At 40.5% G+C, this 15,237-nt stretch overlaps 1 non-coding gene across 1 annotated transcript; it reads right to left on the bottom strand.

Annotated features, from left to right (window-relative positions):
- Window positions 1-5,006: 5,006 nt before the first annotated feature.
- On the bottom strand, window positions 5,007-5,113 carry LOC141593690 (small nucleolar RNA R71). Its single transcript, XR_012521760.1, has one exon. It is a non-coding gene; the product is annotated as a small nucleolar RNA R71 (small nucleolar RNA).
- Window positions 5,114-15,237: the final 10,124 nt, after the last annotated feature.

Here is a 15,237-nt window from a genome sequence, read left to right as displayed (position 1 = left end):
AGTTTGCCCACTTTAGGGTAAACTACAACATGAATGACATGGATAAGAGTTACCATGAAATTCATGCACTCCTAACCCAAGCGGAGAGGGATATGGAAGCTAGTGGGAGTGAAAAGGGAGATGTTTTAACCATGAAGTTAAAGAACATGTCCCTTGGAGTCAATAAAGGAAAAGGGAAGGAAAAGTTCCAATTCAAGAAATCGTCAAAGAAACGTGACAAGGGAAAGGGGAAGGCCGTTGAGAATGGCAATCCCAAGGCAAAAAGTGTCAAACTCTCCGAGGCCGAATGTTTCCATTGTAATGGGAAGGGGCATTATCGGAGGAGTTGTCCCAAATACTTGGAGGATCTCAAGGAAGGGCGTGTGACGCCTATTGGTATGATTTCCTCTCTCTATGTGATAAACGTTAATTATGCTTGTACTTCCACTTGGGTACTTGATACCGGATGTGGCTGTCACCTTTGTAATCATTTGCAGGGTTTAAGGGACGTGCAAGCACTAGCAAAAGGTGATGTGGATCTCCGCATGGGCAATGGAGCTAGAGTAGCCGCCGTTTCTGTGGGGACCTATGTGCTCACTTTAGCTAGTGGTTTAGAGTTGTATTTAAATAAGTGTTATTTTGTACCAACTTTAACTAAGAACGTCATCTCCATTTCCGCGTTAGACGCGGAAGGCTTTTGTTTTATGATGAAGGACAAGTGTTGTACTTTTTATTTTAATGATGTGGTTTATGGCAAGGCCATTTCAATTGGAGGCATTTATGTTTTAAATGATGTTAATGACGTTTATCATGTGGAAACTAAAAAGCTCAAAACGGGTGATCCAAACGAATCCTACCTTTGGCATTGTCGTTTTGGCCACATAAACGAAAGACGCATTAAGAGACTTGCTTCATCAAAAGTGCTCAAACCATTTGGTTTCGAATCTTATGGTACATGCGAGTCTTGCCTTTTAGGCAAGATGACTCGTGCACCTTTTGCGGGAAAAGGGACACGAGCTAGTGAGGTTTTGGCTCTCATACATACGGATGTGTGTGGACCATTAACCATCACCGCTAGAGGAGGTTTTCACTACTTCATTACTTTTACTGATGACTTAAGTAGATATGGGTATGTCTACTTAATGAAGAACAAGAGTGAAGCCTTTGACAAGTTCAAAGAGTTCCAAAATGAAGTAGAGAACCAATTGGATAAAATGATAATGACCCTACGGTCCGACCGTGGTGGTGAGTATTTAAATATTGAATTTGATTCACACCTAAAAGATTGTGGTATAATATCACAATGGACTCCTCCTGGCACACCGCAATTAAATGGTGTGGCCGAAAGGAGAAACCAAACTTTACTAGATATGGTTCGGTCTATGATGAGTCTAACTGAGCTTCCTAGTTCATTTTGGGGTTTTGCCCTCTTGTCTGCAGTATTTTCACTAAATCGAAGCCCGACTAAAGCGGCCGATAAGACTCCATATGAGATATGGACAGGGAAAGTCCCTCATTTGTCATTCATTCGTATTTGGGGTTGTGAAGCGTACGTCAAGATCAAGTCTCACAATAAGCTTGCACCCAGGTCTGACAAATGTGTTTTTGTAGGATATCCAATGGAAACACGTGGCTATTACTTCTACAATAAACACGAGAACAAAGTGTGTGTGTCTCGTGATGCTGTCTTTCTAGAAAAGGAGTTTATTTCTAGGAGACAGAGTGGGAGAAAATTTGAACTTGAAGAAGTTCGAGAGCCACAAACCGAGAATAAGGTAGAGGAGAACGTGGAGGATAGCATTCCCTCTTCTTCTGAAACGGTAATTGTTCCTAGAAAGTCAAGTAGGATTTCTAATCCACCTGACCGTTACCTTGGTAACATCGAAGAGGATGGTATTTTGTTACTTTTTGAAAGTGATGAACCCACTACCTACAAATCGGCTATGTCTAGTCCTGACTCCTCGCTTTGGCTAGAAGCCATGCGGTCCGATATGGATTCTATGTAAGAGAACCAAGTATGGGACTTGGTGGATTTACCTGAGGGAGTGCGACCCCTTCAGTGTAAATGGATATATAAAATTAAGCTCAGCGTGGATAAACATGTGGATGTTTACAAAGCTAGATTGGTGGCAAAAGGTTTCACCCAAGTTCATGGTTCACACTATGACGAAACCTTCGCTCCAGTCGCTATGCTTAGGTCCATTAGGATAATCTTAGCGGTTGCCGCATTTCATGATTATGAGATTTGGCAAATGGATGTCAAAACCGCCTTCTTGAATGGGATTCTAGAAGAAGAGGTGTACATGATACAACCTCAAGGTTTTGTGGATACATCTAACCCTAAGAAGGTGTGTAAGCTCAAGAAGTCCATTTATGGTCTTAAGCAAGTATCTAGGAGTTGGAATCATCGCTTTGATCATGTTATTAAACAATACGGTTTCACTAGAAGTGTGGAAGAACCGTGTTTATACATGAAGTTTAGTGGGAGTAAGGTTGCATTCCTTGTCCTATATGTGGATGACATATTTCTCATCGGGAATGATATTCCATCGCTCACTTCCGTTAAGGAGTGGTGATGTGACCATAATTAGAGCATATTTAGTCCCCGAATTAGCCTTGTTCCCATGCTTTTTAGTGCATATTTGGGTCATTTATTGTCTTTAGTTCTTTGTTTTGCATATTCTTTGAGGTTTTGTGTCCTTGGTAGGAAAGGAGTGCAAACCTTGCATTTTCATGGCAAAATGAGACTAAATTGATTGAATTCAATGACCAAGCATCAAGGAGAGACAAGATTAGAAGGCCTTTGTACATATTATAGTAGATGGGCAATGATGAGGAAAGATCCTTGCATCCCCAAGGAAATCCCCAAAGATTTTATGAAGAAAAGGAAAGAAAAGAAGAAGAAACAAGACTGAGCAGCAATCCGTGCGAATTGTCCTGAAGACGCCCGTCCCCAGCACCACAATCCGTGCGTCTTCCTTACAAGACGCCCGGGCAGCAGCTACCAGAAGACGCCCGTCTTCTCCCAAAGACGCCCGGGCAGAGACTCACGAATCCGGCCGTCCCGTGCCTAAGACGCACGGATTCCAAGGCAGCGCAAATTCGTCTCTTCAAGCTTCAAAGAAAGATGCCAATCCTTCTAAAAATACCGGCGTTTCCTTAAGTAGGGACTTAATCGTCATTTAAGCCCTTAGTTAACCATAATGCATCCACCTAATTTCCAGTATAAATACCCCATTAGTCTAATTGGAAGAGCATGTTCTTCTTAGCAATCTTTAGTGTAGTTAATATCAATCAAATCTCTCTTTAGTTTTGTAATCAACAATTAATCAAGTTTTAATACAAGTTTTATTTCCTTAATCTCTCTTTTGTTCATCCTTTATTTTGGGTAAATGAAGATTATTTGGGTTATTATTGGGAGATTGACAACCTCTCAATCAAGCATCAAGTACTTCTTTTATTCTTGCTTTATTATTGGAATCATTAGTAGGTATAATTCTCTTAATCCCTTTTTAATTATTGCTAATTACTTTCATTTATTCATCATGTTTCACTTTGTTGGTATGATTGACAACCTTGCTAGCATGTTCAACATGATAATGAGTGAGTAGTCACCTAGCTAGGGTTAATGGGTAATTAGGGGAAACCAACATGGGGAATGATTCATGCTTAAATTAATATGCTTTCACGGTTTATTTGCTTGCTTGTTTTGATCTCAACTCATGCACATGTTATGTTTGATGAAATGCGAGCCTATGAATCCTTGCATTTTTTACCCATCACCTATCTTTTCAATGAGACTTGTAGGACATAAACCAACTCGAGTCTCATTAGACCATGCATGTTGTTGAGTAGGGAAGATTAAGTCGACTTGTAGGTGTTGTACAATCTAATCGATTCGGCTCCGGGACCCAAACTTTCCTAGGATTGTAAGATATAACCCAACTCAATCCATCACAACAATAATTGCTTGCTTATAATTTGAGAACATGTTTGTATGATCAATTCCCATGATTCCCCTTTGACCCCATGATACCCTAGTGCTTTTTATCAATTGTTTACAACCCTTTTAGTTCATCTTGCTTGTTTATTTTCATTGCTATTTAGTTTAGCGACCTTCTACATCAACCCAAATTGTGACACCCCTAAGACACCACTAGTTGCAATAGAAATCTCATCTCAATTCCCGTCCCTTGAGATCCGACCTTTACTTGCCTCTTTACTAATTGTAGAGTTGTTTGTGAAGTTATAAATTGTGTTTTGGTCTAGGTGCTCCTAACGACAAGTTACCGAAAAGACGTGTCCCGACCAAAAATGGCGCCGTTGTCGGGGACGGTGTTAACTTGATTTAGATTTTCTTATATTGTTATTAGTTGTGTCTTTCTTTGCCTTGAGGAAGTAAAACTCCTCAAGGTTTGTTCTAATTATTTCCAAGTTCTTTGATATTTTGCATGTCTAGAAGGTCACAAGGTGATTTGTTACCTTTTGATCGTGAAATTGAAAGAACTTTGACAACCAATATGAGACTTGCTAGGAGAAATTTGAGAGGTATTAGTGAGGTTGTAGATATTCAACCAACTATTGAGTTCATCAACCCTTTTGCAAGAGAAGGTGAGGAGAACCCAACACAAAATACAACACAAAATCAACCCACAATACCTAAGTTTTCATCACATTTCGTACCCACCGAGGAGAACCTACCCAATGGTACTCCCACACCACAACATCTAACCGGAAATTTTATTGCCAAATCCGCATTTATCCAATTAGTCAAAAGGAGCCAATTTGGGGGGATGCCTAGTGAAGACCCTCATTCTCATATGGAGACCTTTTGTGACTATTGTGATGCGATTTCTCAAACCGGTGTAACTCAAGGCCAAATTCGATGGGTCTTATTTCCTTTTTCTCTAATTGGCACCGCGAAGCAATGGTTGAAAGGCCTTGATAAGGCTACTCTCGGAATTGATTCTTGGAAGAAGTTGGCTCTAGCTTTCTACAAAAAGTTCTATCCACCGGAAAAGACTAACATGCTAAGAGCTCAAATTACGGGTTTTAAGCAAAGGGATGAAGAATCTTTGTATGAAGCTTGGGAGCGGTTCAAAGGAATTTGTCGCTCATATCCTCACCATGGACTTAGCGAGTTGTTCTTGGTACAACAATTTTGGAACGGTCTATATGAAGATTCAAGGAACATTCTCAACATGGGATCAAATAGAATGTTCACCGAAGTTGATGACAATCAAACTTGGAACAAAATTGAGGAAATGGCGGTCCATAACTCACAATATAGTAGACCTCGCAAGGCTACTAGAGGAGGAAAGCATGAAGTGGACTCCGTTACTCAATTGGGTGCTCAACTTAGTGCTCACATTGACACAATCAATTTGAAGTTTGAAAAGGCTATGGCTAGACTTGAAGAAGCCTCAAAATCACCAAAGCATCATGTTAATGCCATGACGGCATCTTCATCAATCCCAAGTGGGATATGTGAGAATTGTGGAACTTTGGGACATGACCAAAGTGAATGTAGGGGAACAAATGAACAAGTGAATGCTTTCCAAGCATACAAGAGGGGTACCCCTTATTCCAACTATTACAATGAAAGCACCAAATTCAATCCAAATCTCTCATACAAAAGCCAAAATGTTCAAAACCCTCAAACAACATACACCCCACCTCCCATGAGAAACCAAAATCAAAGACCCTTTTACAACCAAAACCAAGGTTACCAAAATCAATCTCCATACAATCAACAAAATGACCAAGGTTTTGATGTTCAAAAAGCGGTCCTCCAAATGCAAAAGAATCAACAAGAATTTTTCACTCAAATGCAAAAAGATAGTCAAGCAAAGGAAACCACCATCAACAACATCCTAGCTCACACCAAAATGTTGGAAACGCAATTGACTCAACTAGCATCTTCAAGCTCACAAAGACAAAAGGGGCAATTACCACCTCAAAGTAATCCCCCAAGACATGAAACGGTTAGTGTCATTCACTTGAGAAGTGGTACAAGGTATGAAGCACCGAAGAAGCAAGTTGAGGATAAAGTTGTGGAAGCTAGTGAAAAAGAAGAAATTGTGCAAAACTCCAAGGATGGAGAACCATCAAAAGAAGAAATTTCAAAGAAAAATGAAGACAAGGTCAAGGACAAGGAGCCCATTGTCATTAGACTTCCTTTTCCAAGTCGTCAAGCCAAGCCCAAATTTGATGACCAACTTGGAAAGTTTATGGAAATTGTGAAGAATTTGGAAGTCTCAATTCCTTTCACGGAATTAATCAATCACGTGTCGGCCTATGCGAAATACATGAAAGACATCCTCACAAAGAAGAAGTCAATCCGGAAGCTTGAGACTATCGCCTTCACTAAGGTGAGTAGTGCAATACTTCAAGGAAGTTCACCTCCAAAACTCAAGGATCCGGGAAGCTTCTCAATACCGTGTACCATTGGCGACACCACAATCAACAAAGCCTTATGTGATCTAGGGGCTAGTGTGAGTGTTATGCCGTACTCGGTGAGTAAAAGGTTGGGGATGAGAGAGCTTAAATGCACCAATATCACACTCCAAATGGCCGATAGATCGACGAAGACACCATTAGGGATATGGGAAGATGTTCCCGTAAGAGTTGGGAAATTTTTCATCCCGGTGGACTTTGTCATTGTTGATATGGAAGAAGACTCCAACATTCCAATCATTCTAGGAAGACCTTTCTTACACACCGCGGGTGCGGTGATTGATGTGAAACATGGAGAGGTCACTCTAGAAGTGGGAGATGAGAGTATAACTTTTAATCTTGACAAGACCATGAGAGCTCCCCGTTTGCATGAACCATGTTTTATGATTGATCATTATAGCCGGAAGGATGATAGGAAGAAGTCGGAACTCCAATGGAAGAAGAAAATTGAAGATGCTCCATTCAAAGAGCAAGTGAATTGTAGCAAAGAGAGCTTGCAAAGCTCATCAAAGTCAAGCAAAGAAGAAGAGGATGGCCTCATTGGCCAAGACAAGATATTGGGAGAGTTGTCTCCATCAACTCAAGAGATCTTTAGTGATCAAGTGGATGAAGTTTGTGGTCTTTGGGACGACGAGTTTGAAGGGATTTTCAATCCCTACATAGGCAATGCTATCGATCAAGACCGACAACAAGGGCAAAGATCTATTGAAGATCTTTATCACGATAATGAACAAGCTTTTGATTACTTCTTCAAGGTGTTGAGAAACATCAACAACACCTTGGACATGCCCCCATGACAATCTCTCTAAGGATGAGAGTTTGGTGGAGTCCTCCCTAAACCACCATTTGTAAATATTTCTAACTACCTAACTCGCATTTCAATTCTTGTATTGCATTTTTGTTATTCTTGGATTTTTATACTTTGATCAAGATAATTATCATGTTTGAGAGAAGTGAGGGAGGGACTAATAATTTCAATTGATGTGTAGTGCTTTAGCTTAGTGTGGGGATAGCAATTGCCTAGGCTATTCATGCCTTAGTAGTGCCCCCACAATGAAGAACACGAGATTTTGAAGGATGAAAAATGACAAGGGATATGCAAGGTAAACGGATGGAACTGAATCCGGGTAAAAGGGGTAGAATCCGAGCGGTTTCAAGAGAATCCGCCCGTCTTCAGGCAATCCGGGCGTTTTGGTCCGAATCCGCATGTCCTTCTGAGCTGAATTTTTGAAATTTTTGGACTGTTAGCAAATCCGGGCGTCCTGCAATAGAATCCGCTCGTCTTCAGAAAGACGCCCGTCCTGAAGGGAAAGACGCCCGTCTTTTTGGCTGAGAAAAACAAGAAAAATCCCTGGAAAGGAATCCGCCCGTCTTCACTGAAAGACGCCCGTCCCGCATTTACAAATCCGAGCGTCTTTGCTATAAGACGCCCGTCTTTAGGCGAGAAATTCCCAACCCAGAACAGGCAGAATCCGGCCGTCCCGAAGGAAAGCCGCCCGTCTTCCCCCTGCATTTCAAATTTTTCGGGTTTATTATAAACCCCCTCCCACCTTCATTTCTTCATTTCTTCATTCAAAACACTACCCATAAACCCCATAACTTCAAAACCCTCATCCTCTCCATCACAAAAACAAGATTTCCTCACCAACATTCACCAAAATCAAATCAAAACATCCTTTTAACAACAAATCAATCACTCCTCTTTCAACAAAAATCAAAACCAAGCACAAAATCTTCAACCTTTGAGTCGATTTTTGAATTCATAAAGGCAAAGCCTTTCATCTTTAAATCGATTTGGGTACACTTAGAAATTGAAGATTTTCACTCTTCTCTTGGTTTAATCATCAATGGCAAGGACAAAGGGAGCAACAAAGGCAAAGGCACCAAAGGCAAAGGCACTCTCATCAAGACAAAAGAGTCTTCAAGCAAAGAAAGCATTGGCTATGGTGGTAGCTAGCCCAAACTTGGAAGTGCAACAACAACAACCTCCCATGGAAGCAACAACATCTACTACTCCGGAAATTGCTCAACTTTCGAACTATCCGGAGGTAATTTTCATTTCCAAATCCCATAGGGACACTTTTGCCAAGTATGCTAGAAAATCATTTCTATCCACCAAGTTTATTTGTGAAGATGCCTTAGATAAGTTGGGTGTCCTTGAGCAAACTAGAGCCTTCTTTAAAGCCATGAGGTTGGAGAAATTGTTTACAACAAAGGAATTGACATACCCCTCCCTTACTTTAGAATTTTTGAGTTCTTTGAAAGTTAACAAGGTTGAGACTATGGAAAGCATCGAGTTTCGCCTAGCTAATGTGAGTAGGCGAATCTCCTTTGAGGAAATGGGTAAAGCTTTGGGTCTTAGTGATTCACCAAGTTATTTCAAGAATGTTGGCAAGTATGACCCCGCTCCTCTTTGGGAGGCGATTTCCGGAAGGAAATTCGAGAACTTTCATGCTAGTCGCGCTCTATTAGTCCACCATCCGGGAATTAGAGTATGGCACAAGGTTATAGGGAACACCATCATTGCAAGAAAAGACACCAACCATTTCACCAAACTCGATTTTGTTCTTCTTGAGTCGGCCTTGAACATTGGAAGGGAGTTCACCAAGCCTTTCAACTCTCTAAGGCTTTTGGTGGATAGATGGCTAAATGTTGATTGTGGGAAGCAAGGCACTACCATTATTGTGAATGGAGGTCTAGTCACTCTTTTGGCTAAATACTTTGATCCGAACTTCAACAAGGATAGCAAGTATGCGGCGAAGAAAGGTGGTCATCTCATTGATATTGATACCATGATAAACAAGTACAAGTGGGTCTCTCATAACCCTCTTGACACCAAGTATGGATGGCTCACTAGTGAGGCTAGATCTTTTACTTTGCCTTCGAAGATTTGTCGTTTAAGTGTCCACCGGACCAACTATCTCCTTCCCCTTTCAAAAGAGGCCGAATACATTATCCGACAACAAAAGGGTGAAATTGAAATGCCCTCCTCTTCCATTGTCACACCACCCTATCCTTTCAAGTACCAAGAGTTCAAACCCGAAGGTGTTGAAGCAAACAAAGATTATGTGACTCTTCTTATGCAAGAGATGCACAAGCAAGCCTTTAAGGACCGGGAAGATGCTTACTTAGCCCAATATCCACCCCTCCTTCACTTAGCTAGGCAAGGACTACTTGATCCTTCATGTCCTTTGCCTAGTTGGGCGGATAGGGAAGTCTTCTTTCCGAGTGCATCTAGGGGTGAGCTTCCGGGTGACAATGAGGTTGTCGGTGACGAAGATGTTGATGATAACATTGATGAAGAGGCTAGTGAAGAAGGAGAAGAGGATGATGAACAAAGTGAACAAGAAAGTGAAGAGGGAAGTGGTGATGAGTCCACTTCTAGTGAGGAAGATGATGATAGTGATGATATGATGGAAGATTAGCAAGCTTTGGAGACTCCTACCCTCTCGAGGTTTGTTCTACTTCTTTCTTTGTTTTAATTATTTTTCTTGATCATTGTTGGAGTAGTCCTAGCACCATAGAGGACTAACACCTCGGCCCCATTGAGGTGTTCTCATTTTATTGTTCCCACCTTTTGAAAATCAAAAATGACAAATTTAGTTTCATGTATTGCATCGTGTGTGCATGAACTACACCCAACCTAAGGACATTAGAAATAATGTCTAACTCGGTTTGGGGAAGTACATGCATACACAACGGGAGGTAATCTAAATTATCCTCTCCGTCATAAACAAAAAACCATGCATCATGTAGTGTAGATTAGTGTAGCTTGCATTTAGTGTAGAAATCATGCATCATGTTTGCATAATTTCCCATCATTTTGGCCATTGAGGACAATACCCATATTAGTGTGGGGATGGGGAATTCTAACTTAACTTTTATTCAAAAAAAAAAAAAATCCAAAAAAATTGAAAAATTTCGAAAAATCATAAAAATTTGAAAAATTTGAAAAACCAAAAACAAGTTCATTTCCTTTGTAGTGTAGTCATGTATATATTGTTGTATATATTGTGTTTGTTCTTGTTCACATTGATCGACTACGCCGCACCCGAGACATGAGGATATTGAAGACCGCATGGTATGATCTTTCCAATCTCCTTTTTCCTCTTTATGTTAATGACTATGTGGCTTTATTTTGATTGATGCGGTATAACAATGTGAACTTTGGACTTGCATTTAGTTTATATGTCATAATAGTTGGTAGAATCACTTGCATTAGGATGTATATAATAGTTGCATCATGGCATATAGTTGCATTTAGATGAAATGTTTTGAAAAGTGCCTAATTGGGAACTTTGACAAGAGCAATTAAGCCATTACAAATACTTTTTCAACTTAAGACTTCGCCTACTAGAATGGATGTAAAACACCCTAGATTGTGTCATACTAGTGTCTTTCAACCCATGAACCAAAGCCTAGTCAAGGGTTTGCATGTGAGTCACCTATCCAACCCCGTGATGCGATGTGGACTTGGTTAACTTGTCTAGGTGACCTTGATTGACCTTGTGGTTTGGCAACCCAAAAATACTTTCTATCAATAAGATTGAAGTGCTCATTTCAAAGATTTTGTTATGTGGAAACGTTTTATTGCCAAGGAAACCTCAAATGTTTTGAAATGTTGAAATATTGAGAATTTTAGTCGTTTTGATGGAGGCGTACCACATCGATGTGCTTTGGAGAGGGATCCATTGAATTGGGACCCCACACGGTTGTGAATTCAACCGCCCAAAGACAGAGTGACTATCACCCCGAAAAGCTATTGTCTAGAGGTTAACCGGTTGCCTAATAAGCGATTGGCGAAAGCAAAGGACATTAGCACGGAAGGGACAAACCCCATCTCTAATTCTTGAAATGTGAAAGTTGAATGAGGTCAGTTTTTGAATGCTAGTCATATCCACCCTTATTTACAACGATTTGAGCATTTCATTCCCAAAAAGCCTTTTTGTCAAGCCACTTTGTCGAGCTTGGGACGATCCATGACCTTTAATTTTGTAGAGAACTCGAGACTTGTCATGTCATGTGCTACTAGCATCATGGGGATCATCATTCCACGCCATCCGATCGCTCTTGACGAAAGTATTTGGAAATTGAGGACGAAAGTAGTCTAGTTTAACACCATTTGGAGGTGATTTAGTGCCATCCTCTTAGCCTTAGTGATTTGTTGAACTAGTATTTGTGACGGAATATATGCTCTTAAATTTGTTCCCTTTTAGTTGACTCCGCCACTTGACGAGGAAGTGTCTATTCCTTTTGTAGATGCATCCATTATTTGATTTTGTGTGCTTAATGTTTGGATGTGTCGCCATTTTGGCAAGACCCACCTTGCCTTGCAAGAAGGCATCCTACCTCATGGTTGTCTTGTTGTGAGTTGAAGGGGCGGAGTGAGACTTGCTAATTGTCTCATATCGGCTATGTTATTAGGATAGTTTAAATAATGGTCCTAGTCTTTGTCACCTCTTTACTCGGGATGAGCAAAGGTTCGGTTTGGGGATATTTGATGTGACCATAATTAGAGAATATTTAGTCCCCGAATTAGCCTTGTTCCCATGCTTTTTAGTGCATATTTGGGTCATTTATTGTCTTTAGTTCTTTGTTTTGCATATTCTTTGAGGTTTTGTGTCCTTGGTAGGAAAGGAGTGCAAACCTTGCATTTTCATGGCAAAATGAGACTAAATTGATTGAATTCAATGACCAAGCATCAAGGAGAGACAAGATTAGAAGGCCTTTGTACATATTATAGTAGATGGGCAATGATGAGGAAAGATCCTTGCATCCCCAAGGAAATCCCCAAGGATTTTATGAAGAAAAGGGAAGAAAAGAAGAAGAAACAAGACTGAGCAGCAATCCGTGCGGATTGTCCTGAAGACGCCCGTCCCCAGCACCACAATCCGTGCGTCTTCCTTACAAGACGCCCGGGCAGCAGCTACCAGAAGACGCCCGTCTTCTCTCAAAGACGCCCGGGCAGAGACTCACGAATCCGGCCGTCCCTTGCCTAAGACGCACGGATTCCAAGGCAGCGCAAATTCGTCTCTTCAAGCTTCAAAGAAAGATGCCCATCCTTCTAAAAATACCGGCGTTTCCTTAAGTAGGGACTTACTCGTCATTTAAGCCCTTAGTTAACCCTAATGCATCCACCTAATTTCCACTATAAATACCCCATTAGTCTAATTGGAAGAGCATGTTCTTCTTAGCAATCTTTAGTGTAGTTAATATCAATCAAATCTCTCTTTAGTTTTGTAATCAACAATTAATCAAGTTTTAATACAAGTTTTATTTCCTTAATCTCTCTTTTGTTCATCCTTTATTTTGGGTAATTGAAGATTATTTGGGTTATTATTGGGAGATTGACAACCTCTCAATCAAGCATCAAGTACTTCTTTTATTCTTGTTTTATTATTGGAATCATTAGTAGGTATAATTCTCTTAATCCCTTTTTAATTATTGCTAATTACTTTCATTTATTCATCATGTTTCACTTTGTTGGTATGATTGACAACCTTGCTAGCATGTTCAACATGATAATGAGTGAGTAGTCACCTAGCTAGGGTTAATGGGTAATTAGGGGAAACCAACATGGGGAATGATTCATGCTTAAATTAATATGCTTTCATGGTTTATTTGCTTGCTTGTTTTGATCTCAACTCATGCACATGTTATGTTTGATAAAATGCGAGCCTATGAATCCTTGCATTTTTTACCCATCACCTATCTTTTCAATGAGACTTGTAAGACATAAACCAACTCGAGTCTCATTAGACCATGCATGTTGTTGAGTAGGGAAGATTAAGTTGACTTGTAGGTGTTGTACAATCTAATCAATTCGGCTCCGGGACCCAAACTTTCTTAGGATTGTAAGATATAACCCAACTCAATCCATCACAACAATAATTGCTTGCCTATAATTTGAGAACATGTTTGTATGATCAATTCCCATGATTCTCCTATGACCCCATGATACCCTAGTGCTTTTTATCAATTGTTTACAACCCTTTTAATTCATCTTGCTTGTTTATTTTCATTGCTATTTAGTTTAGTGACCTTCTACATCAACCCAAATTGTGACACCCCTAAGACACCACTAGTTGCAATAGAAATCTCATCTCAATTCCCGTCCCTTGGGATCCGACCTTTACTTGCCTCTTTACTAATTGTAGAGTTGTTTGTGAAGTTATAAATTGTGTTTTGGTCTAGGTGCTCCTAACGACAAGTTACCGAAAAGACGTGTCCCGACCAAGTGGCTAGGGAAACACTTCCAAATGAAGGACTTGGGAGAGGCACAATGAATCTTGGGTATCCGGATCTATAGGGATAGGTCCAAGAGGATACTAGCATTGAGTCAAGAAGGTTATATTGACAAAGTTCTTGACCGGTTCAATATGAAAGACTCCAAGAGAGGATTTCTACCTATGGGCCAAGGGATTACTTTGAGCAAGTCACAGTCTCCCTCTACCCCTAAGGAGATTGAACACATGAAGACCGTCCCTTATGCTTCCGCTGTTAGGTCTATCATGTATGCTATGATTTGCACTCGTCCCGACGTTGCGTATGCCTTGAGCATGACAAGTCATTATCAAGCCAAGCCTGGTGAGAGTCACTGGATAGCCGTAAAGAACATCCTTAAGTACTTGAGAAGGACTAAGGATTCGTTCGTAGTGTTTGGAGGAGAAACTGAGTTGCGTGTAAGAGGTTACACGGACGCAAGTTTCCAAACCGATCGGGATGACATGAAATCCCAATCCGGCTATGTGTTTATGCTAAATGGAGGAGCTGTTTGCTGAAAGAGCTTCAAGCAAAGCGTTACTGCGGATTCTACAACAGAGGCTGAGTACCTTGCAGCGTCGGAGGCTGCGAAGGAAGCTGTTTGGATTAGGCAATTCATGGAGGGACTAGGAGTAGTCCATTCCGCCAAAGATCCGATCACTCTATATTGTGATAACAGTGGAGCTATTTTTCAAGCCAAAGAGCCTAGGTCTAGTAACAAATCTAGACACATTGAAAGGAAATACCATGTAATTAGAGATTATGTGGAAAGGAAGAAAATTGACATTTGTAAGGTTGGGACAGATGATAATATTGCTGATCCTTTAACCAAGCCTTTATCAAAGGCTAAGCATGATGGTCATGTCGTCGCTATGGGATTGAGACGAGTACCATATTTTCTTTAGATTATGGATATGTAATAATTGGATAGTGTATCTTATTATATATATGATAATCACATTCATTGTTTTCGCATTCATTCTTTTATGAATCTTTTGTTTAGTGTGACTAAATTTTAAATACCTTGTTTATCTGAATAAGTTGTGGAGACAATGTTGAACACTATTCAAGTGAATAAGATGAACATTGTATTTTGTCCCTAGTCACTTAATGAGGTGACGTCTCGGAGTGACTAGATTGTAAGTCGATTGATGGTTGTTCAACACCATGAGGTCATACGTGATGACTAGTCGATTACATAGGAAGAGTGTGTGACACTTTGGTGGACAATGACCATTTAGAGAGTCCCTCAGTTCTATTATAGACGCCTGGTCGTGGCGGGGATCTCTAAGATGTTCTAATGAGTCGATTCTTTTGACTGGAGACTATTATCTGAGCAAGTGCGATTTCGATCGACTTTGGTTTTTGTCCTAGGTCGTGCCGTGAAAGGAGGCCAAAAGGGCATTTACTAGGTCATGGTGATCTGTATTGTGCAATAGGATAGATAGGGCATACAGGAATTGTCCACCCACGTTGGGTAACTATATCTCAAGGCCACTCGAGGTGTTAATGACTACAAATGCGTGGCCACGCTCGGAA

Source organism: Silene latifolia, chromosome 7, assembly GCF_048544455.1.
Source record: "Silene latifolia isolate original U9 population chromosome 7, ASM4854445v1, whole genome shotgun sequence".
In the NCBI taxonomy this organism is placed as follows: Eukaryota; Viridiplantae; Streptophyta; class Magnoliopsida; order Caryophyllales; family Caryophyllaceae; genus Silene; species Silene latifolia.
The sequence above is the reverse complement of the archived record's forward strand: the minus strand, read 5'-3'. Positions and strand labels throughout refer to the sequence as shown.